Here is a 24,400-nt window from a genome sequence, read left to right as displayed (position 1 = left end):
TTCCGCTGGACAAATCAATGCTCGACCTTTTTTAGAAATGATATGATCTTGCTTAAAAGTGTACAAAGGAGGGCAACAAGACTTGAAAAGTGATATTCATACAGAAAGGGACCACAGGTCTGCAAAGTGCTAAGTTTGGAAACTGGGATCTGAGTGGGGATTCAGTAGGTATTTAAGACTATAAAAAGGTTGAGCAAACTGAGCAATGGAGACATATTTTCTCTTTTAAGACTACAGAAAAAAAAGGGGGAAATACTCCATCAATAGGAGACATATTCGCCTCCCTAGGTCACTTCCCAATTCAAGAAAAAATAATTGTATACTAGATGTAAGAATGTTGCCTTTTAGTGAAAGATAATTCAACTATTGGAGTAAATTGCCTCTTAGAATTTTCATTTTGATTTATAAAAATATGAATCTTAAGTTAGTTAGATACAATTATTTACGGAGATTATAATCTTCCCTCTACATAATTCGATTGGTTAAGTGAAGAAATTTTAGAGTAATTTAAAGCTCCTACCATTTCCAAGATTGTTAACTTTCCGATTAGGAAAAATAACGCTTTTAGTTTTTGGCAATTAAAAGAGAATAATAAATAAAATTTATTATTATTATTTATTTTTGAGCTCCTATTCAGTGTTGCCAACTCTTAATAATATTTCCCGCTAGCCGCATACTCAAAATCCGCTATTTTTAGCACTTGACCCGCCAAATTTTTTAAATTTTCATTTGTTTGTACTTTGTAGTGAATAAAAACAAACAAACAAATAGTACATATAAATAGTTATTTATTTTTCTGTTTTTAATATAAAATCAATATCTAAAAATCTAAATTAATTTCGAAATTCAATACCGCCTCATCATATGCTTCTTGTGTACCTATTTTGCGAAGCACTTCTTCAGGTAAAACAATTTTTACAACACTTTTCAACTCTTTTGAGCCCGTATCGTACTGATAAGATTGCATTAACCATGCCAACACTCATTCTGTTGCGTGTTTTGTTTTTTACTAGATTTAAGTTGCTGAATATTCTTTCCACATCTGCATTGGATAATGGCAAAATTAAAATACCCAATGCAAATTCGCTAATTTCTTTAAATGGATTTTCACCGCTTGCATATCGATATTTCAAAACTTCATTGTATTGTTGAAGTTTTCCCATTTAACGAGAGTAATGTTTATATACTGTTGCTCAATTTTTTCAATTTCTACTTCAGACAATTTTAAGTTTTTGTAATAAATTTAACAGAAACTTTTGCTTTAATATATTGTTAACTGAGATTAATGATATTTTTTCTAATTCTTTTATGTTGTCTAGAAGGCGTTGTTTTAATTGTTGATATAAACCAATCAAGAAATTACGGCATCTCTCTCTTATTGCCATTTCATCTGTTGTTGTGATAAGTTTCATTATTAATTCATTTATTTTTCTTTCAAATTGGTATGGCTTAGGGTCTAAATAATTATTAATGTCCTCTTCTATCCTTTCAATATGTGTATTTGGTAAAAATGGCAATCATCGACAATAGCGTGTTTAAATCATGTAGTAATAATGTAGGATCGGCAGTATTTGATTCAAAAGATTTGTTTACTCTTTGTACTTCAGATAAGATAGGTTTTAAAATAAAAGATACGCTAAATTACTTTCATCTTTGAACATTGAATAAAGAAGTTCTGCAGTATAACATTTGTCAGTCAAACGAGTTATTTCAAAATGGGCTTTTAATTCAATATACTGTTCTAAAATTCTTGTTATAGCAAGTTCAATGGATAACCACCTTGTTTGACACGAATGAACTATCTTTTTCGGATCTGCACCATCGTTTATGGCACTGTATAAATATTTGAATTGATTTTGTCGGCTGGTGGATTTACTAAACCAATTATAAGTTTCAGCTATCATGAATTCTAGACTTCTAGGGAATGTTTCGCGGGTTGCATGAGATACTGCTAATTGCAAAGAATGACATACGCATTTAATTAATATCAAGTTCGGTACATCGGACTTCAAATGTGTATAAACACTGTTATTAACTCCAATCATAACGCTAGCATTATCTGTCCCAATGCCCACAAGATTATTTAAAGTAAGTTTAAAATTTCCCAGCGTTACACTTATCTAATTCTACAAGAGCTAAGAATGTAGAAACTCTTTTATCGAATTGCTCATCATAATACACAATTGCAATACCTAATAGTTTTGTTACACTAATATCGTTTGATTCATCTAGTAACAAACTATAGTTTGAAAAGCCATTGAGCACTGACTTCAATAAATCTTTCTGAAAGTGGGGGTGTAGGATATATTTTATAATGCCGCTGCACTTTGTTCGATGAATTTTTAAAGTTTTGGCTGTTTGATCTTGGAATGCATTCTTACATAATTCACCAAGGTGGTCTATTGCCAGTATTGACGAGTGAGCACAAACAAACAAACTTAACTTTGCTTCAGCTTCCGCTGTTTGTAAATTCTTGGTGGAAAATTTAATTTAGATTGGTTGCCTGATCTATTAGGTGAAAATGGTTCTGCTGACTTAATAGGTTTGAAAATTTTTAAATGACTTTTAATGTCTGAAATTTTAGTAGTAAAATCAGACTTGCAATATTTACATCTTGCTCTAGTTGGATGTCCTGGAATCTCTATTAACCAGTCTTTGAATTGTGGAAAAGCTAACCATTCCTTCCGAAAATTTTGGGTATATTTCGTTTTGTTTTTGTCCGCCATCCCGTAAGGTAAGGTTTATGGCCAGTCCGCCTCTATCGATAGAGAAAAAAATATGAAATCGTGAAACGCTTTGAGCGAAATGAAAGACCATGTGATATTGCACGTGCTACAGACCTAAATGAGGCAACGCCGAGAATTACAAAGAATGCGGAGAAAATAAAAACAACTTTGATAGCAGGAACAACTAAAAGTGTAATTAAAATCTATTAGATTAAGACACAAAGAATTGGAAGAGATGGAACGGCTGTCATCTGTTTGGATAGAAAATCAAACAAAAAACAAGTTTGCTTACGATAGAAGCAAAAGCATTAGCAGTATTTTATTACGACCTTTACGTAATAAAAAAATACGTAATAATCGTAATAAAATACGTAAGTATTTTATTACGATTATTTATTGTGTTTGGTAATGTTTTGGTTACAAATGTGTGTTCAATCTTGGGTGGTCGGCACCTAACCCAATTTTTCCCATAGGGGCTGTTGTTTATATTGCACGAGGGTTTCTAGGAATACAACTATCGTGCTATACGAGGACTGACTATACTAAGATATTATTACACTGTGGTTATTAGAAATAATTATTACTTATTACTCTTATTACTTATTGCTCTGTGGTTATTAGAAACGTTGAAAGAGATGTCGGTAATTCGGATCGCATTTCTTGGAAGCCAAACAAATACGACGAAGAAAAATTATCCAATGCCATTCCTTCGCGGTTTCAAAAAAAGGCGTCATTAGAATTTTTTCCACATTTTTAGATTTGATCCAACAATTTAAAGCTATGACCCAATGATCAGGTCGTTTGACCGCGAGCGTAACTACGTAAAATTGTTGGGGTTCTCCTCAGGGAAATCCAGAATAATATAAAACCGATTCTTCGCTTTATAAAAAAAAAAACTATGAAATATGATATCCCTACTATTTCAATTATGAATTATTTTTATTATTAATTAAATAATCAATTGAACAATTAATTTAATATTTCTTAAATGAATATTTCTTAATTTAAATGTTACATTGCCAAATTACATAAAATTGTAATTTGGATTGCCAAATTATATAAAATGCTAAACATTTATACTCTTCCCGCTAAAAAATCCGCTATCCGCTATTTCATATTTTTTTCCGCTAAACCTGAAGCAATTCCGCTAAATCTAGCGGGAAAACCGCTAAAATGGCAACACTGCTCCTATTCAGTGAATTTTAAAATGGAATATTTCAGTTTTTAAATTTTAGCATTTAAACATTGAGATGGCGTTGAAATCGTTACACAATATTTTATTAATAGGCACAAATCGAAGACAGTTCTTTCAGTCTCGCAACGATCAATATTTCTTGTTATCGAAGTATAATATCTGTGCTAAATGAATGTTGGACACGTAACAGGCTCTTTAGATGATTCTGTCACGCACGTGACGCATTATTTGATATGTTTTCATTGCCTTAATGACATTTAATGGATAGTTCGCTAAAGAACTACTTCTTGGTATTGCTAATCAATAACAGTATTATGACACACAAAGTTTGGGAATCAAAATCGATAAAAAGTTTTTGATGATATCATCCCCTCAATTTTCTTGTTGCTGCACGAAAGTTGCATTAGATATATTTATGTGAAAGTTATTTTTACCTTTCGGAAATTTGGATCGATCAATCAAATATAATATTAAAATATTCATAAATATAAATATACCTTAACAAACCTAGAGTTTTCTAAATTATATATAATGAAATGCTTTCCTGAAGAAGTAAATTTATTTCTATGTTTAAATTTCTTTTTCTATCGTCAGGTGATTTGAGTTGTAGGAGCAAATCCTCTGGAATTTGAACATCGCTGATGCTCCTACATCTCCATATTGTGTCTGTTCTGAGGTCGATTTTCTGTTTGGTGGAAGAAAAACCTGAATTTCTGGAAAGAAAAATCATGTTACCCTCGCCTGAGACAAACAAATTCAGCCACGTTGTGAAAAAAACCCACAAAAGTTCCTCTCGTCATCGACAGGGCTCTAACTCGCTTTTAGCCACCCAAATAATTAAATTCATCTGCCATGCTGTGTGTCTGTGCGTTCCGGATGAAAAACCCCATTTTCTGGGGGGAACCTTGCTACCTACGCCTGAGACCGACTAACTCAGCCACGGAGTGAGAAAAGCCCATTAAAGTTCCTCGCGTCATCGATGGGATTCGAACCCGGACTTTTCCACCCGGTGTGGGAAGGACGGTGACGATGCCAGTGTGCTACTGCGCAGACAACTTGACCTGCACTTCAAATTCATCTAATTTGTTTACTATGCTGTTGAAGGCGAAACAACTCGTTGTCCTCGCCTCCTCCAGCAAGCCTTGAAATCCCCGACACCTTGCTTTCCAAGCTGCAGCCCATCCCAATAGAAGCAGTGCAAGAATCACTTACACATCTACCTGCAGTTTTTATTAATCTGTTAAACTGGGTATCTTCCCAAGCTAGCAGTTTCCGACTTAACCCTGCCTCAATTAGCATCAGCAAATGTTAAATCCCTTCTATTTAAGTGTATTCCATCCTGTGAAAACGGTTTCTCCTGTTAGCAAGCACAGATTATGTTTGGAAAAATTCTGCTCATCGTACACTACATCCTATTGTGTCTAGGCAGAATTACGAGTTACGAGCCAGGATTTAATCCTAGCTCGTAACTTTTTCTCAACGTTGCCCTGTACTTGTTAAATAAATCCTCAGATTTTGCAACGAATTCTCATGCTGTTTATAAGGCTGATGTTGAATCCTTGTAGAAATAAATCCCATTTCTCCACAAGATCAGATCCAAGCTCTCTGAGAGTAGGCCATTGTTCCAGTTCTATGTCATTATGAATCTGCGCAGTAGCACAGTGGTCAACATCACCATTGTTACCGCCCTCCCCACACGGGGTGAAAAAGGCCCAGGTTCGAATCCCGTCGATGACGCGAGGAACTTTCATGGCCTTTTTTTCACTCCATGGCTCGGTTAGTTTCTCAGGCGTAAATAGAAAGTCTCCCCCCCCCCAGAAACTGGGAATTTTCGTCCAGAAAAATGGGCAAATCGACCAGAGAACACACGCAATTTACAGACAATACACATATGTATTGTGGGTATATGAATTAACTTTCCGGATCACCCTAAATGTAATAGGGTTTTTTTTTTTTTTTTTTTGTATGTCATTATGAGCTTGGGCACCACGTTGAGTGAGCGTGTAAGTGAAACTCTGACTAATCTACTTTATTTAAGTTGTGACACTTAAACATAAGAGATTTTGTGTAGTAATCATATCATTCACATAAATCTGTCTACTACGTTCAAAACTTAAGTTGCATTCATAAAATCTGAAATGTGAATGGAATTCTATCAAAATTTTTGTGAAAGAGTATATAAGATTCATTTACACTGAATCTGAAAACAAACATAAACTGATATTGATTATGTAGCCCATACATGATCCAAGAGGGAGTTTACAGGAGAGATTTCCTGAAATTTATTCCAGTGATATACAACTGCCTGAAGGTTTATTTCATGAGATCCAGCCTTCTGTTAATCCCCAAACTTTTACATTTGCGATCCTTAGTTCTTGTTTATCCTACTAGTGAACGTATACACCCCTAATTCATTTTACTGATTCCCTTCGCGATCTTGCATACCTCAATCAGGGTCCCCCCTCACTGACATGTCGAGTTGCTAATCATTGCAGTCTGTACTTTATAAGCTGTTCTTCACATCAATTGGCACCCCTCACCAATTTTCTTGCCATTATTTGAACCCAATCTAAGCTTAACCTAAATTCAACGTGTTTCTCCAAGTATGGCCACTACAATTGAACACATGATTCTGATTCCAGTAAAGTGACATGACATCCTTTTCCTTACTTTCAAAGATTCTATATCTAACAGAGAGGACACCATTTCCTTCCTAGCCGCTTGTTTACACTGACGGAAAATTTCGTGTCTTGTTCAATTGTAATTCCCCGAGCCTCCTTTGTCTTAAGATTTAATTTTTTCCCCTAGCTTATAGGTAACTCCTGAATTTCTGTTTCCCAAGTGCAAACATCTTACATTTAGAAACATTAAATTTCAGATACCATTTTCAGACCATTTGTACAACCGACTTAAGTAATTGTGAAGCAAAATGGCTTGGTTCTAACTATTTATTAGGGTAACCCGGAATGTTAATTCAACTACCCATGTGTATTGTGTCTGTAAATTACAGGGTTGTTAATTAAAGTACCCCTATGTATAGGGCTCTGGAGCGAGTTCTAAGGCTCGCACTGAAGAGAAATTTGGACAACGGGTACAATAAAGAATGCGCTCGCCATTTATTGGGGAAAAAAAAATTTGTTACAAAATTTGTCACTGTATGGCGCGTAACTATCTTAGTTACGATTATGCAAATAACGTAAGTTATTTGCATAATCGTAAGTTATTGCCACAGCCCTACTACTCAGCTCTACTCTAGTATATAAAAGCAAAGCAGTCTCTTCAAAATCATACAGTAGACGTTTGTCTGCACTACAGCAGCAATGTCAACAACGTTGCAGGGAGAGGCATTATTAGTGAAGCTGTACTATCAGAACTGCGGCTATCAAAGAATTCCGGCGTCAGAAGCGCATAAGGCGTGAACCAATGACTATTTGTGCTGTCCGCAAAATGATTGCGAAATTTGAAGCGACAGGACATCTTGGTGTTCAACAAGGTAGAGGTCGAAAACGAGTGGACTCCTCTCGTGTTGAAGATATGGCTATGGCTGTCGTGGATTTGTCGAGTCAATCTCCATGTGGTAGCTCAAGTGTGCCAGCTGTTTCTTGTGAAGTGGACATGCCGTGTTCCACTGTAAGGCTAGTAATGCGTCAGGTGTTGTGGTATTATCCTTACAAGGTGCACATGCTACAGCAGCTAAAGCATGGTGATGCAGATATTCGTTCACATACGCACTTCAGTTTCTGTCGCTAATTACAGTGGATATCACTTGCCCATGGAACATCCTTTGGAGTCATGAAACCCACTTCTGCTTAAATGGACAAGTGAATACGCACAACTGTCGCATTTGGGCAACATAAAACCCTCGAGTTATCCAAGAGGTCCCGTTGCATTCTCCAAAAGTGTAGTGTGAATTCACGGCCATATTTTTTTGATCAGGTTACACCAACTGGACCCCGCACCTGTTCCGTCAGTTGACAGCGATATTATGAAATGTTGGCAAATTTCTCAATACCAGAGCTGCAACAACGTAGGTGCCTTCAGGATACCATATTCATGCAAGATGATGTGACACCCCACATCCACCGTTTTGTCCAAAGATTGCTAAAGAAACACTTTACAGACGAACGGTCATCAGTCGTTGTTTCCAGACATCTTGGCCACCCCAATCACCAGACCTCACCCCATGCGACTTTTGGTTGTGTGGTTTTTTGAAGAACCAGGTGTATCGGGAAGGATGTCAATCTGTGGCAGATCTGAAGGACAGCATTAGACGTCATATGCTGGCTATTCCAGTTGACATGTTACGTTCTGCTGTAGAAAATGCTGTTCTTCAAATAGAAACTGTTGTTGACCAAAATGGAGGACACATTAAACAATTGTAGCGATGTTCAAGTGATTTGTATTGCCACAGCGCCATATAGTGAAAAATTTTGTAACTATTTTTTTTTCCAATTAATGGCGAGCGCATTCTTTATTGTACCTATTGTCCAAATTTCTCTTCAGTACGAACCTTAGAACTCGCTTCAGAGTCCTCTACATAGGGATACTTTAATTTTAAAAATCCTGTACGCGCGTTCTATGGTCGATTTTCCCGTTTTGCTGGACGAAAAAAACCCCAGTTTCTGGGGGGGAACCTTGCTATCTATGCTTGAGATTGACTAACTCAGCCACGGAGTGAAAAAAGCTCATTAAGGTTCCTCGTGTCATTGACAGGATTCGAACCCGGGCCTTTTCCACCCGGTGTGGGGAGGACGGTGACGATATCACTGTACTAATGCGCAGACTGGCTTGGTTCTTAGCGTCAGACAGCACTAGGGGTTTCCCCCCATACCAACTTTGGGATCATCGAGGACCCATGCTGCACATGCGGGGAGGCAGACACCTGGCACCACATTATGTTTGACTGTACCCATTATGAGGACCTTCGCTGCCGGTTAATGACAACAATCACTAGCTTTCCGTGGAATCTGGAATCACATCTCCTCGACTCACCAGAAGAGTACAAGGCTTTTACTAAGTATGCACAGGAACTTTTTGTCGGACGCAGGCCATTAATTGTCATCCACAGAGACTACTAGCATGGACTTTACTGATGAATGCCATGGAATTGACTATATGACTAAACTGAACAGAAATGGACAAACTACCTAGACAAACTGACCTGACATAGGACCAACAAAATAAATACTTCTTATGAAAGGCAACTGAAAAATGCCATCACCCGACTTGACAACCCTATACTACTTGAAACTGTTAGCTCACAAACACTGACATGGACCTTTTAAATGCACGCCATGGAACTGACTATATGGCTATACTCTAAACTGACCAGAAATTGACAAACCATTTGGACGAACTGACAAAATAATGATGCTTCCAATGAATTTCAATTCATTGGAAGCATCATCATAATTATTGAAAACACCTAACTTGAAAACGCTGAACTTAAAATTGCATCCTGAGAATAACAGCACCTACAGGATGGATCAATACCCTAAGGACCCATACAATTGGCAGTACTATTGACATATACTACTGACAATTACTGACTTGAAAATATGAGAGTGAAATCAAACTGTTCACTGACGACCTGCCTTTGTTGACCAGGAGCGATCTTACAAGATCGGATGTGTCGTATTTTGATGGAGAACCAGCACAGTCACTGGAGATGCACCATGGTTGTCTTTGAGAAATGGAAACTTAGACCATCAACACCTAACTGTGTCTTAGTCCTATTAGAGGCAATTATACAGGACCTAACCTCTCCAGACAATAGCCATTGATAAGGCAAGAAAGATCCAAGAAACACCCGGAGGAGGCAAAATAACACCAAAGCTCAAGAAACACCCGGAGGTAGCAAAATAACACCAAATGCCAGCCTCCTGAAAGTACTTCTTGTCTGGGATGATGGATCCATTACCTGACAGTGACTGTTAGGAAATTTTCTCGCTTAATAAACGGGATAATGTGGACGTATAGCATATTGTGGGAATGCTAAAGAATTTAGAAACGTTAATTAAGGTTTTATGGCACAAAAAAACTTTTGGAAACTGGGAAATGCGTTAATTCGAAAACGCATCTGGTTTCAAGTCACCTGGTGTTTTCAGATTGAATGTAATTTTTTTTCTTTACAATTAAACTCTGAGGCTGGAAAAGAGTTGTGCACATTTATGAAAACATTCTTCAACTTGGACATGTCATCAGATCTTTCGATAAATACTGCACTTAATGGAATAACTATAGATGGTGTATTTAGTCGTGAACTAAAATATCTTCAGTGTAAAAATTATACTTTCTACTTTAGTCATCACAGACCAATACTTTCAGTAACCGATATGTAATTATTATTAACAAAATAAAAACATCATTATATTATTATCCATGGATTTTATTAATATCTTAAAATTAAATGCAGAACTCTTAAATGTAAAACACGTTAAATATTCTAGCGGAAGAACATATTATGTACCTGGTACAGAATTTATCTTCTTTTTTTCTTTTTTCTTTTTTTTTTGTGCTATATAAGCTTCCTTTCTTGCATCATATGCCTCTACTATTGCTAATGCTATACCAGATATACATTACTAAGATTAAAACTGAGATCATGTGCATTTATGGAATGAATTTGGGAGATTTTGTGTGGTTTAAATATTTTTTTTTGTTTTCAGATAAGTATTTTACCATTAGTTTGATAATGACACCACAAGGAGGTGGGCCAGAACTAGATATGTCCCTAGCCAAGTGGAGATAGACCATTACAATCTTTGTCTGCCCTGAAGAGGGAAAAGTCCCGCACCTACCAGAGGTAGTTCAATACCCGTGGGTGCCAGCAAAATCTAATACGCACAACTACCCAAAATAAGGATACCAGCATAGATAAATAAAATAATATTTTAAAAAAGAAGAGTAAAATAAAATAAAATATAAAAGTTATAGAAAAAATAAAATAAAAGTAAAAAGATAAATAAAATAAAATCATACCCATAGTTGCCCAGACTGGGATAACGCTAAAGAAAGAAAGAAAAAAATCATAAAATAAAATAAAATAATAATAATGATATGTAACGACCATCCCGATCATTGTGTCAACCACCTGTATGGTGACAAAGACCCTACATAACAGCCTAACTGCAATAGGTCTCCCGGCGAACACCTACAAGGAACTCCAGAAAGTCGCAATCCTGAACACCTGTAGGATAGTCAGAGAGTTCCTCGACCAACAGTAACAGCAGACATAACATCAACCACCCCGTGTACTTGGTAGCAATACCCGTCTCGAAGTAGAACTCCAATCAGGAAGAAATATAAGTGAATTGTCTAAGATTGGACAAATCTTAGACAATTCATCCACTGGAGGAAGTGCAATAACAGTGGGTGCCAGCAATCCGCAGGTTGCCCAGGCCTGAGGGGAAATAAAAGTAAGAAAAAAAAAAAAAAAAACTAGATCAATGTGGGGTGGATCTTCAAAAAGATGTCATCTAAGGGCTATTCAAGGTGACAATGTTTTAACTTTGTAAGACACCATTCACTCAGGTATGCTGACTGTTGATACTGACAACATTAGTGAAGATGCTGGAGTCACCATAGGAAGTGGAGGTGAAGCCGAAGCGGGATTGACCAACAGAAGTTTTCTTCTAGCAAATAAATCAGAAGCAAATTGTTATAGGATTCCGAGGTGTGAGGCAGAATCTACTAGATCTTTTTTTTTGCCAGGTGAGAATGTGTTTATACGGTCTTGTAGAGATTTCTGTAGGTCAGCGTAAAAAGGGCAGTGGTAGATCAGGTGGTTCCAGTCTTCCAGTTGGATACAAAGGCAAGAATCGGTATTCCTTATTCTAAACTGAAAGAATTTGGAGTTAAAAGAGCCATGTCCGGTAATGATAAATGACGTGTAGATGTTTGGAGAGAACCGTAGGGACTTTTTTTTGTTGGCAGTAAAGGAGACTGGTATAAATCTATATGTAGTTCTGCCTTTAGGGGATGTTCCCAGCGATCTTGCAAAAATTTATTAATTCAGACCAAATCCGAGCTTTTTCAGCTTTGGTGTCTGCAAGAACGCCATTCTGTATTGCATAGAATTCCAAGGAGGTTTGATGTTTTTGAAAGTAACAGAAGGCACGATGTAAAATGTGCAGGTCCAGAGGTAATACTCCAGCTATGGCCTGCAGGGCATCAGTTGAGACAGTCCTGTAGGTACGGAGCATTTTAAGAATCACGGATCTTTGCAAAGAGAGTAATTTTGATTTCAGTTTGACGGTCTTCATTCTGTCATACCGAGTGGATCAGCATAGGTTGCAATAGGTATGAATACTGCCTTGCAATATAAGAGAACTCTCTCCAAGCCCCCAGTCAGTTCTCTTAATCCGAACAATAGCCATTGTAAATAAATAAATTTTCTGTTTATACTCCGGGACGACCAAACGGTCAGAGGAGTTCACAAGATAGACCGAATACAAGAAACAGCACCGCATTTAGCAGTCACGGTCTTGAACCCTGGTCACTCAAGGCAACGCGTACTTATGCACCCACGCGCCTAACCACTAGGCTACGGCGGCCTCTTAAATTTCTTGATTTTATCTATTAGGTGGTTTATGTGGAGAGTAAAATTGAGTCTATGATCAAAGATCACACCAAGATGTTTTAAGTGCTTAACATGTGGTTGTTAGCTATTTTCCACCCAGGAATGAGACGGAGTTATTGTCAGCGGTGCAGTTATTGTCAACGTGTACATGGATGGAAATACCTGCGGAACGCTTTCGTGAACTAGTGGGCAAATTTGCCTCTCCGTGTCCGGGCACTTATCCGGGCGAAAGGTGGACCTACCCGTTACTAGGTAGGTATTCCGTGATCTCTGTCCACTCAGTGTATGTACATAATGAGTCCAAACGTTTTGTGATATTTTCTTACCTCTTCTTCAGTGACAGCTGCCTTTACAATATCACCGTCACAAAAGATCTTCTTCTTGTGACTGAAGTGACCTTCCGTGACGGTGATATTGCAAAGACAGCTGTCACTGAAGAAGTGGTAAGAAAATACCACGAAACATTTTATTTACGCCATTATGTACCAACGTACTATTTTGAATACGGAAATAAACATAATAATACTAACGTAGGTTTTGAATGCTTTATTATCTTCCAACAACACAGTTTACCTACGCATCATGCCGATTAAGCAAAACTTAATCTGATTGACTTCTTTCAGAAGTGATTGTGTATGATATATTAGAAGAGCGAATGGTGGCAGTTGTTCTAATTTTATGCTAAGGCAACTGAGATCTTGAAGCATAAGTGCGTTGTGTCTGTAAAATAAACACGGAGTTGGCTTTGCATTAGCAACACCTACCTAATACCTAGTGGATTCACCTTTTGCTGTAAATACAACCTGTATACATCTCAGCATGCACTCCACCATGTGGAGTCTTTGTCGAGACGTGTACAGGGGTGTTCCAGGCCTCCTATGGTAGTGCTGCTCATGCGTTGCACAATGTATCCAGTAATGCCCGCACATTGTCCGGTAGATGATAGCATCCAATGTCCTTTTCCAGTAAGTCCCAAATATGCTAGAATCGGTTGAGATTGGATGAATTGGAGGACCGTGGAAGGACGAAGAGGCCATTGTCATGTTCCTAAAACCAGCTAGCAACCAACAGAGCGTTGTGGCATGGCGTTGTCTGATTGAGAGACGCCAGAGTTGTTTGGATACACTATCATCATGAAGAGGTGCTCTTGTTCGGCGATATAAAACGGTACATATAATATAAACGTCGCACAAGAGCCATAATATGCATTGATTTGCCGAAGTGTATTATGTTCATTAATTACCTCGGTGGTCAAGAATATCAACGTGAAGAAGTGTCCGGGAATGGATATGATTGAATATGTGTTCATTCTCTGGCTGTTAAAATTAAGACCTCTCTACTTGCTCTTGCTCTTCAATAAATGCCTCATGGAAGGCATCTTTTCCTTTGTTTGGAAGGTTTCTTTTCTCCGTCTTATAAAAAACCGGATAAGCCTGCCTCAAATCCACTTGCTTATAGACCAATTGCGCTGCTTGCTAATCTTGGGAAGATCTTGGAGCGGCTTATGGCTCTTCGACTAACAGCTCTGTTTCAACAACAAAATCTCTTTTCTGCTTGTCAATATGGCTTCACTCCAGGCCATTCTTGCGAGGAGGCCTTGTCTGACTTTGTCTGCAGATTATAAATTCTAAATCCAAATTTGAACTAACTGTTATGGTCGACTTCGAGGGCGCCCTCGACACTGTTTAGTGGGGCAGCGCCCTTGAACGTCTCCGGTCTGCCAGATGCTCCTTTCATATGTACAAATTATTTCAAAGCTATTTCTCTGACTGCTCAATAATTGTCAAGTCAAAATTTCTCCACGTCTCTAGGAAGGTCTTTAGAGGGTGTAAGGTGTAAGGTGTATTTAGTGTCAGACGGCACCAGGGGTTCCCCCATCTCCGCGTAGTTTCCATTATGGGTGTACCAGTTCACTGGAAATGCCAGAGATTTAAAAGTGTATGGATATTGTATATGTGTAGTGCCGTGTACCGTTGTTCATCTGGTCGTTTAGCCGCTGGACCCCTGCTGAGGCCCAACGTTGTCCCACCTTTGCCCCGTGGAGGCAGACCAGGAACCCAGTAGGCTTAAGTTACTCTGGCAGGTCCTGCCACCTAATTTCCTAAGATTTCAGTGGCTAGGACCTAAAAAAAAAAAAAAAAAAAAATTTTATTGTATTTATATTGCATGCATATATGCGTGCATACAAGCACATATATACACGCACATATGTACATATGCACAGCATACATGTGCCAACGTCAATCGTGGGGTTGACGTCACTTGAGTTGGGTGCATATATGCGTGCATACACATACCAACGTCAATCGTGGGGTTGACGTCGCTTGAGTTGTGCTAGAACGTGGGTGAAGATATTTTGGATGTATTTAAATTTAGGTGTGTGGAGCTTCGCTAGCGTGAAGATAGAGAGGGGGATAGGCTGAAGACTGGGGGGGAGAAAGACAGAAGTATGGAGCCAACAGGGAAGACAGCCCCAAGTTTCAGTGTGGCATGCCCATGCCCCACCAGAGTAGAAATGAGGGGGGGCGACGAGAGAATCGTCTCCCCGGGGGAGTAGGGTTTAAAGGTGAAGGGGGCTAGGGTGCCGTGAGGCTTTGGGAGCTAGAGGGTGCCCTCAAGGTTCAGTCCTGGGGCTCCTTATCTGGAACATTGTGCTTCAAGACTGGCTGGGCTTTCCAGAATATTTTTGCTTTCGCCGATGACCTGACAATTGTGGTCTCAGGGAGTTCTCGTGCGGTGTTGGAGGTGAATGCAAACCGGATTTCAACTGACCTTTCCACCTGGTCATTGGCTAACAAACTTAAAATTAATCCAATGAAAACAAAAATGATGCTTTTTAAATCCAAGTTGGATTTCAGGCGGCCTCCCCAAGTGAAACGTTTTGGCAAGCGGCTGCCTATAGTCTGAGGCAAAACTCCTTGGGGTCATTATTGCCCATAAGCTTTCCTTCTATCCTAATCTGAGTCACATAAGTACTAACATCAAAAAATTCACATGGTCAGTTATTAGAATTTACAGAGGGGTGTGGAGTCTCTCTAGGAATTCACTCTTTCTCTACTATAATGCTGTTTTCCTTCCCGTAGTCACCTATGCGACAGGACTTTGGTTTCATCGGGCTACCAATTCCAAAATGAGGTTAAAACTGAATTCCATCCAGCAGAGCATTCTCCTCTCTATTCTCAGAGTCTATAGGACATTTTCCACCACTACAGTGCAAGTTATTGCGGGGTCCCTTCTGTTGGATCTATTTGTCATCTATCGTGGCCTCTGCTTTCGACACAAAAAACAAATACCTTCAGAATTACTTGGTCTCCTGCTAAATTTAAATGATGATCCTAAAAAAGAGAAATCCAGATGCTTTAACGAGCTAATTAGCATCTGGCAGACCAGATGGGACCCCACCCCACTTGGAGCGGTCACAAGAAAATTCCTGCCTGATGTGACCTTCTTACTCACTAAATTGATTAAAACCTGGTGCTCCTTAATTATGGAAACTTCCTTTTCTGGTAACTGGATATGGCTCTCTCTCGATCAAAAACTCTATCAGTTTCGCTTTCACCACACCGATCTCTGCAACTGCGGGAATACAGAAGATTAGAGTCACCTGCTCTCATCTCTCAGCTCTTCAGAACTTTGCCTCCGAGGTGGTTGCTCGTAGAAAGAGAATCAACTGGAGTAGCGTACCAAAACAATTCATTAAATACACCCGTGTAAGTGGGACAATAGTTTGATTTTCTGCTATCCTGACAAAACATTTCAAGGAACCCTCAGAAATTTCTGTGCAGTGCTGGGCTACTCATGAATTAATCATAATTGCATCAAAATTCCATATACTGTATTTTCTTCTATGGTTCATTCATGCTGCTTCCTCCAAATGTATCAGTCTGTGCGTCAGTCACCACACCTGGTGGAAAAGGCCCGAGTTCGAATCTTGTCGATGACGTGAGGAACTTTAATTGGGTTTTATCACTCCGTGGGTGAGTTGGTCAGTTTCGGTCATAGATAGCAAGGTTTTCTCCAAGGAACTGGGGTTTTTTTCGTCCAGCAAAACAGGCAAATCGACCAGAGAACACACGTAATTTACAGAGCATAACACATGTACGGGCATATATAAGAAATTATGGGTGGCCCTAATATAATAGTTTCAGTTTTTTTTTTTTTTTTAGTTTTTTTTTCGGAAATCCCATCAGCATGACAGAATTGGAAACTGGATTCACCAGACCAGGCGACAGATTCCACAGGTCATTGGTTCAGGGTTGGTGCTGAAGTTTCCATCTAAGGCACAGTTTCCTGCGTTTCGCAGTGAGCATGGACACTTATGATGGCCTTCGGTTGCTACAGCCTATCCAAATCATAATCGAAGTAGATATTGGTTTTGCTGTTACTCTGTTGTGCTCGGTGATTAGTAGGCCACCGTGTGCATATCTGCTGTGTTACGAGATGAGATGCACGACGCTCACCACGAGCGATGACTACACGTAGCAGTCCACTTGAGACCTTTTCCGGGTCGCTGCTCCCGGGTTACTGAGAACTGCATGTCTTGCCCCCACTATCATTCCATGTTCGAATTCGGAACGATTTCAACGCCAACCTGTATTTCCACGCAGACAAAAACTGATCGCTACATGTGCGAACTGCAATCTTATATCAGTCGTGATAACATGACTGTGAGCTTTGAGCCATCAGCACTTTGAACCTTCACCACGGTCACAAACCACTCTATTCCCAAACAAGGGGGGTATTGCAATGCATAAATATTCTATGGTTATTTTTCTGGAAGAGAGACATTTGATTATGTCAGCTTGCAAGGCAACAAAACCTCTAAAAGGGGAATCTCTCAGAAAGGGGATCAAAGGATAATACCAGTAATTACAGACTTGTTAGTTTAACTTCTGTTCCAGGTTAAATAATCGAGTCACTGGTAAAAGAAGCAATGCAGCCTCATCTAAACAAGGCTGCAACTATGTTTCAGAACCAGCACGAATTTGTTAAGGGAAGATTTTGTCAGACCAATGTGATCGGATACTATGATGTGGTCACAAAGGACTTGGATTTCACATACTTGGATTTCGGGGAAGCTTTTGATACTGTTGCGCATAGAAGACTGCTGTACAAATTGGAGCAGTATAGCATTAAGGGCAAGTTGCTGCTATGGACAAAGGAAGGGTTGAGTGGGAGAAGATAGAAAGCGGTAATCAATGGACACTGTTCTTTTCAGACGTGTTATTTGAGGAGTCCAACCAGGACTCGGTGTGGAGACAATTGTTGTTCTTTTTTTTATCTGTGATATTGATGAAGGTATATCAGGCTTAATGTCCAAGTTTGAGGACGATACAAAGTATGGTTGAGTTGTTAATTACAGTAATGATGGTATGATGAAGCAACAGGATCTAGAAAAGTTGGGCAGAGGCTAAGAGGTGGCAAGTGAAGTTTAACATTCACAAATGCAAAGTACTGCATATGGGTAACAGTAACCCAAGAGTAACAAACCAATTGTACGGTATGCTACACTCAGGTTAGTGGAAAATGAAAAAGACCTGGGGTAACTGTTGTATAGTCAGATATAAAATTTTCCGAGCAGTGTAGACATGCTGTCAGAGCAGCTCTTGAGGTCTTGTCGATGATATACAGGCACTTTGTTTGCAAGGAGAAGAAGATTATTATTCCTTTGTATAAGGAATTTGTCAGGCCATACCTGACCATTGCCTTATACATGAGTACTGCATACAGGTCTGGATGCCTCATTTTAGGAAGGAAGTAGAGTTGCTAGAACGAGTTCAGAGACAGGCAAGAAGACTGTTGAGGGGAACAAAGGGATGCTCTTACAAGAAAGGCTCTTCAGTTTTGCAAATCACAACGTCTGGAGACTAGGCACCCGCGAGGTGATATGATTGAGCTGAATTTAGCAAGCTCAAGGCTGGTGGGATTCTTCCTCTTGCTCGTATTGTGTACTTGAGGAGGCATAAATTGATACTGAGGAAAGAATTGCAGAATAGATGTGCGGATATTTGCCTTAGCCAGCAAGTGGTTGATTGCTGGAACAAACTTCCATCTGTCGTTGTGGAAGTTGATAACTTAAAATGATTCAAAGAAGAACTGGACAAAGTATTGAAATGTAAGGATAGGTGAAACGTGATTTTTTTTTTCCCCTTGGCTGCTGCTGCTGTACAAGCTTGTTTTCTTGCATCATATGCCACTACTAATGCTACACAATATGGCACCACTTTTATTTCGATTGATCGTCTCACATAAACCCTACGCTTGAATCCAAAAATTTCAAATTTAGAATCATCTGTCCACAGTACGTTTTTACACTCCTCACTTGTCCAATGTTGATGGCTCTCAGCTGAAACCAATCGTTTGTTTAGATTTTCCAGTTTTAGTCAGGGTTTTGGACCGCTACATGATCATTTAGTCGTGCTTGTATATGAAGTTTTACAGTGGATTTGAACATGGGAGATTCTCTTTTCCTATTAAATTCCGCTCGAATATTGCAACAAGTCGTTGATTGCGTTTAGAAATCAGTGTTAGGGTTTTATTTTGTGCTTCCTTTGCTAGGCGCAGTCGATCGTTTTTTGTCCTTTAAACTGCCAGTCTCCTTGAATCGTCGAATGGTAGTTTATACTCCTTTAAATGAAAGACTTAGTTTTTTGCCAATACTTTTCATGGAATAACTTTATACAGAGTTATAATGACACTTCTTTTTTCAAATTCATTTTCTTAGTTGTTACCGTGTTTATCATGAAACAGACAAAACCTATACCAAACACTCTTTCTGAATGAAGGGTGTTCAATTTTATAAGTTGCAGCTCTTATTCCTCGACTTATAATATTGTAAAACACTCTAGAATCATCTGCAATCTTCTATAATACTGGAACAATACTCCCACTTTCTAGAATATTCTAGGATCATCCACAACGTCCAGGAATCTTTTACAATATTTTATTACATTCAAGAATCATCTACACCTTTCTGGAATATTCTCGAATATTGTAGATTTCTTAAATATTTCTTAAATATTATTTAAGTTTTTTTGATTTTTATACATAACAGAAAATATTTCAATAAAATTTGGTAAACAAGTTTGCTGTATTTTAATAAAAACTTTGGAAATTAAGAAAAATGAAACGTGATGCCAAACGTTTAAGTGAGAGTGTACGTCCATAAAATGCGTGTATTCTCTGGTCGATTTGCCTGTTTTGCCAGACAAAAAACCCACAATTCAGGGCGGAAACGGTGTTGTCCACTTTTGAGACAGACTATGTCAGGCACTGAGTAGTACCTTGCATCACTGATGAAATTCGAGTATGGGCCTTTTCTTCCCGGTGCGAGGAAGACAGTAAATTTAATCACTGTCCCACTTGCGTAGACTCATCTCCTGTTCAGGGAGTTCTTGAAAATATTTATTAGACAACTCTGGGGAATATTTTTATGCTTGATGATAGAAACACAATACACATCAGCCCCCAGAATTTCTGTTGTTTGAGTGGCATAAAACAGATCACAACAACTCCATTTAATCCGTTTTCGAATTAAATGCAGAAAGATTTGTTCGAACATTCAAAGTGACGATGAAAACGCTTGCCTTGCTAGGGAGGAGTAACAACCATGACACATTTGCAAAAATTATTTTAGCATAATGTTCTTCAAGTGATTTTCTCACTCTCTCCTGAGATGGAATACTACAGCTATATTGCCTAAAAAAGCCCATAAAAATTTCTTGCATCATTGATGGGATTCCAACTAAGAAATTTTTGTTTAGTGTATGACCACGATGATTCAAGGAACAGGAATAAGTTCAATAAGAATTTTTGTTCTAATTCCATTGTTCTCCAGAAGGCTGAACATCAGATTGAAATTCATCAGCAAATGGAAAATAATAGTGCAGATCCGATTCAGGGAAATTAAAAATTTACAAAATAACTAACCAGAATACTGCTACTACGGTGTCAAACATTTTTAATGTCTAGGACAACTGCAATGATCAGCAGTTAGGTTTTCACCCTCAAGACTTAAATTTGTAGATTTCTTAAATATTATTTAAGTTTTTTGATTTTTATACATAATATAAAATATTTTAATAAAATATTTATTTGTTGGTTGAAGGTGTCGTTTATTAGGGTAAGGGTAGTATCAAAGTTAATGTTCTTTCTGCCTATTTTTATGACACAAAGGTTCTTCATTCTATCAAAGAAAAGTAATTTCCTTACATTTCTATTATACTGCAAGGAAATTTTTTCCTTGCTTTATTAAAATTTACGCGTTTGGTTGTTAGTTGAATATGTTAAAACTATTACATTAGGGTCACCCGGAAAGTTATTTCATATACCCACTTCCACTCGGTGCAGGGAGGACGGCGACGACACCACTGTACTACCAGGTAGACAATTCGATGTGTTAGTTTAGTTCAAATAAAGCATAATAGATTTATTCCTTTTTTTGGGAGAACGAAAAACCCGACTTTCTGAAAGAATAAAACACGCAACACCGCCCAAGACCAACTGACCAGCAGTAGTGTGAAATAATTTATAGTTTCTTCTGTCTTGATAAGGATCACTCTTAGCTTTAGATGTGGAAGGAAATCGAGCAAGGGGTAACGATCATGTCCACTGTAATGCCTATGTGAGGTCTTAGCCCTCGTGGGTAGCGCAATTGGTATAATCACTGCACTCTTCACACTGGGTGAAAAAGACCCGAGGTCGAATCCCATTAATGAGGCTAGGAATTTTTACGGGTCTTTTTTTCAGACGAAGGCAGAATGGTTTTTATCCCGGAAACTCGGGTTTTTCGTCCAGCAAACAGCAAATCGACCACAGAACATAAGCAATTTGCAAACATATTGTACAGTATAGGTACAGTATAGGGCGCAATTGGACCTAAGTTGCTGACGCGCCTAACACCCAACAACAGACAAACAACTTCAGGCCATTGAAAGCAAAAATTAACTAACTGGGACGGCCGTAGTCCAGTGGTTAGCGTGCGTAGCCACAAGTAAGGAGGTTGTAGGTTCGAGCCCCTACGATGCCACAGAAATGTATTGTTCATTGTGACTGTGGCACTGAAAATTAGGCTGCCATTAAAATATAATTCAGCAAGTATGTAGTCACAATTTGTAAACCTCGGATGTCTAGAAAATAAATGGAAATACAAATCTCGGATCTGAACTGAAAATATAAAAAAAAAAAGATGATGTAATCAAAACATTAACCATAATTAATCTTTCCAATTTTGCTAAATATTAGTTTTCTATACTATTTTATTTATATTTGTATAATTCTTTATTTAGTGTTGCTAGGTGACTTTCTCAGAAAAACTGGACAACTATTGGTGTCATATAAAAGATTCCAGTTTCATTTATCCACAACTTTTGGTTTCGTGCAGGATGGTCTCCATAAAAATACCAGACACACACGAAAAAGGTTTGGTTTAGTAAAAATATATAAATATAGCAAAAAATAAGGATATCATGGAACTAAACTGAAACTTTATTATTGATAGCAACAACTGATGCAAAATTTCCACACAGATTGAGCAAATACCAGGCATTTACATGTTGGTATTTGCTCAATTTGTTTACCGGACAGAAAGCTAGACACTGGATACCTGGCAACCCTAACCGTATTTAAAGTTTCCCCTCTTTTTTTTTTTTTTTTTTACATATATATATTTTTTTACAATTATATGGTACAAATTTTTGTCTGCTACTATGCAGTGAAACATTTTTCCTCTTATTTCCTTGACTTTTTTCCCATTTTTCACCCCTGGTGAGTATGAACTTGGCAAACCCAGGGTCCTGAGTTGGACATCATCATTCTTCTCTTTCTTGCTTTCTTTGTGACTCTCTCTCTCTCTCTCTCTCTCTCTCTCTCTCTCTCTCAGGGTAACACGGAATTTTTTTTTTTTTTTTGGCTGGTGCACATAAGCCTCAGGCTTCCTTGCAATTTTACACATCTTGTATAATGCAGTGTTGAACACAATTTTCTTTAAAAAATAAAAAGTTCCTTACTTTCATGCATAAAAAGTTCCATCTGTAAAACAACACATCAGCATTTTTATTTTATTTTATTATTTATTTATTTTATTATTATTATTATTTTCTAGTGTTGTAATTTTTGTTTCGGTGTGTTCCGTTTCGAAGGATTTACGAATGGAAAAGTTTTGACTTTTTTTATTTTTCTTCTCCCCCCCCCCTGTAGATTCGTAGTATGACAAGCGACACCTTGCGTTAGAGTACGTTAACTATCCAAATAAACCGTGAGAGCATTGATCAGCTGTTATACTGTCAGTAGTGAGCTGACTTCTTTCATTAAACCCATGAAAAAAAGTATATAAATTTTGCATTTCAAGTTAGGCATATGCCGTTGGTTATTCTTTTTAACTATACATTATGAATGAAGAATAATTATATAAATAAAAGTTTTCAAGTAAAGTTAACGTAATTCTCACGCTACCGATTACAATAATGGTGGGCACGTGAAATCGAGCATCCACTACTCGTGTCTTACCGCGTTCTTTGTTACTGTCCGAATTGTGCTTTTGTTCTCAGAACTGTATATGACTTATTTTTAATTTTTAGTGACAAGTTTGGTGAATTTGTTGTGCTGTCTTCGTATGAAGAGATATTCGCACAAAGGTTGAGATGCTGCAGCCTATTATTGACGGTTCTCCAACTCGTATACTTCAAACAATGACCGAAGATGAATTGGAGCCTTCCAGTTCTGACGTATTGAAGGAAATTACAGATGAAGTCATTCTCGGTGTGTGCTTCGAAGTTCATAGAGCTGTTAAATTAGGAATATCGTTTTTGGATGAACCTCCCGATGATGACAAAACATATGAAATTGTAGACGAGATTGGACTTGACATTTTTGGTCAGGTACCTTTAAAAAAACAGTTCGAATGTGTATGTCTTAACTGTCAGCGCAGCTTGGCAGCTTCTCGCTTTGCCCCTCATCTGGAAAAATGCATGGGTATGGGAAGAAATAGTTCAAGACTTGCCAATAAAAGAATAGCTAACAGCGGTAAAACAGATAGCGACGGCGACGAATGTGATAGCGATAGTGATCGAAAGTATGGTGCAGAAAAAAGGACTACAAAGAAGAGAAAAGACAGTAATTCGCTTCGTAAGACTTCAAAAGTAAGAGGCAAACAGGGAGAATCTCAAGCTGGAAGGAATGCTAATTCCGAAGCAAGTTCCATAGTTACAAATTATGAGACTATGTCATTTGAAGAAAAGAAAGCTTTATTTAAACAGATATGTGGAGTAATATCGGAACATACAAAAAAACTGTGTACTCGCTCTCACAAATGCCCAAAACACACAGACGAACAGCGACAAGCTGTTCGACTTTCTCTCCTAGGGAAACAAGAAAACAAACCTCATCCTACAGATGAGATTTTTGTTGATGTTGATACATTTGAAGAGGAGGATACTGATGGACATCAGATGTGTGAATCAAAAGCTATGAATAATTCATCACCACACGATTCTACAAATATTAACAGCGTTCCGAAGAAAAAAGAAAAGAAAATACATTCTGCCCTAAATAGTGGGATATCCAAAAAAAAGTTGCAACCAGCATCGCTCCCACAGAGTAACCCAGTTAGTAACATTTGTAATGCCAGTAACAGTGGTATCATTAATGGCTAACTGCTATGTTTAAATATATGTTAAAAAAAAAAAAAAAAACTTTTTAAATTTTATTTCAGAATATTTCCATGTTAAGCACATTTCACATTATTGTTAATGTTATAAGCAAATCACCGGAAAGCACTTTTTTTTTAATTTAGTGATCAGTTTTTCAAATTTATGTAATTAATTCTTCAAGTAGAAAATGAATTTTTTTAAAAAATCGTAATGTTGGGAGACTGTTCAGTATAACAGATTGGTTTGTTGA

General features: G+C 38.1%; 1 pseudogene; it reads left to right on the top strand.

Annotated features, from left to right (window-relative positions):
- Positions 1-22,964: 22,964 nt before the first annotated feature.
- LOC150075914 (ataxin-7-like protein 3 pseudogene) lies at positions 22,965-24,153 on the top strand (annotated as a pseudogene).
- Positions 24,154-24,400: the final 247 nt, after the last annotated feature.

This window comes from Mastigoproctus giganteus, chromosome 13, assembly GCF_048544385.1.
Source record: "Mastigoproctus giganteus isolate SK-2022 chromosome 13, ASM4854438v1, whole genome shotgun sequence".
Classification (NCBI taxonomy): Eukaryota; Metazoa; Arthropoda; class Arachnida; order Uropygi; family Thelyphonidae; genus Mastigoproctus; species Mastigoproctus giganteus.
This window is presented reverse-complemented; position numbering and strand designations above follow the sequence as displayed.